Source organism: Triticum aestivum, chromosome 6D (genome assembly GCF_018294505.1).
Source record: "Triticum aestivum cultivar Chinese Spring chromosome 6D, IWGSC CS RefSeq v2.1, whole genome shotgun sequence".
In the NCBI taxonomy this organism is placed as follows: domain Eukaryota; kingdom Viridiplantae; phylum Streptophyta; class Magnoliopsida; order Poales; family Poaceae; genus Triticum; species Triticum aestivum.
The window spans coordinates 495,274,288-495,276,404 of record NC_057811.1 but is presented as its reverse complement, the minus strand read 5'-3'; positions in this window follow the sequence as shown (position 1 = coordinate 495,276,404).

Sequence of the window (2,117 nt, the reverse complement as noted above, 5' to 3'; positions counted from 1 at the left end):
CATAGTTAACAAATTTCATCGTACCGAAAGTAATTAACTAGAGCGTGGCACCATACATCTAATAGTTTCGTCGTACCGAAAGATTCAAAGTTTCATCGTACAGAAAGTAACAAGTAACTAAACAGACACATTGCTTTTAAGCAATGCACTCTTCCCATCTGTCCATATCCGGAAGGGTGGACCCAAGCTTAGTGAAAGGCGTCATGTCCTGACGCTGTAGGGCAATGCGGGTTCGGACGTCAGCTCGCGATATTGGGCAACCGTAGAACATCCCATTCTCTTCGAGGACATCTTTCATGATGATGGACGCAATTTCCTGCTGGATCCGGTAGAAATCATTTCAAAGTTGATTATCCGGCATGGCTCCAAAGGCTTCGGCCCATCTCTGGATATGGGTATCGGATGAAGATTCCATGCAAAATGATTGCACATCCCTTCTGTACTCCATCATTAGATGGATGACGTAGAATCTATCATTCTCACTTCTTGCCTGTTGCTGGATGCAACAAAAGTCAGTCTTGTGGCCGAAACAAAGCCCGACCTTATTTGCTTTTTTGCATTGGATGTAGCCACCCTGCATGTTGAAGCCCAGGATAGCTCTGTCCAGAACATACTTTATGTGTGTGTAATCTTTCTTCTGTATGTTCTTTGATGGGTCCAAATATAGAGCGCGGGAGTAACGCGGGTAAAGAACGATGAGAACGACACGACTACACCCCCTGCTGCACAAAATACACGATCAAGTTAGCCTCCATGCGTGCAAAGTAACTATTGCAATGCACGAAAGGATGTATGTGTTATAGTGCTATCCACAGATGACTTACCCGGGATGATAAGGTAGGAGAATCGTTTCTTTGCCCTTATTGGTGACCAAGAATTCTTCGATGTACTGACTCACATATTGATGGTTGGCATCGTTGACTGAGAAGAAGCCTCCATGCATGTAGTATGGGTCCGCGATCGCAAGGCCGGTGACTTGCTCTCTCCTGAGGATGTAGTTCATGTGCATCGCATACAGGCGAACGAACGTAAAATCGAGTGTCCTCATTTGAAACGTCTGGAAGATGTAACCAAACCTCAGGAAGAAGAGGTCCACGGGGCATGTGTGGACGTACATCTTGCAACTGCTCGGCACATGAACCGTATAAAGTGGGTATCCTGGATCATCCGAGACGAGGAGGCTTCTCTCTGTCGAAAGCACATGGTCATGGAGTCTCCTGAGATCCCCTGTTATGGTAGCTAGTGCATTCGCCGGTACCATTGGCTCTCCCGCGACATGGATTAATGGCGCATGTTTCATCGGTACACTGTCAACCTTGGTTGAAGGCGGCTGGCTGCTAGAACCAACATTGCCAGCTTTATTGGATTTTCTCGCTGTTGGTCTCTTCCTCTGCTTCTTCTTAGTGGGCTCAGGTGCTGGTGGGTCTGTCAGACCCTCCCTGAGCACCACCCCTAGTGTTGTCGGGCTCAGCATTGGACGACTTTGGCTAATTAGTTGAGCTTGGGTGGAACCGGCATCTCGAGGCGTGTCCTGCGAGGATTGCATGAACAAAGACTTCTTGCACTCCCGAGGACGTTCCGGCTCTGGTACATGCATCTCATATTCATATGGTTGACTCATTGTTACTTCGTTGTCATAGCCGATATTGAAATACTAGAGAGGGTCATCGGCGTCCTCCATGTCATGATCCATATCCTCTTCAATGGGGCAGATGGCATCATCTGCCAGAACGGTTGGCTCTCCTTCCTTGTGTCTCTCGATCTCAGCAATCAGCACAGACGATGGTTGTACTTGTGTAGGTGGGGTTGTGGTCATACCTTCCTGAGGTCATGTTGGTGTGCTCCCGGCCACCTCGACACGAAGAAGATTTTTCGGCCACAGGATCGTGCAATTTTTGCATTGGCCAAGCTATGTGGGGGTCCCGTCATCCTCTCCATCGGGTTGTATCGGACGAGGGAAACCCTTGTAGCCCGCTTTCACACACGCCACGGAGACCCTTAAGGTGTTATCAGGCATTTGCCGGCGGTGGAACAATCGATCCTTGGGCTTCACTATAGTACCCTTCCCCACATCCACCAACCCGCCCTTCATGTGGTAAAGGAGGGTGCACGGAGTG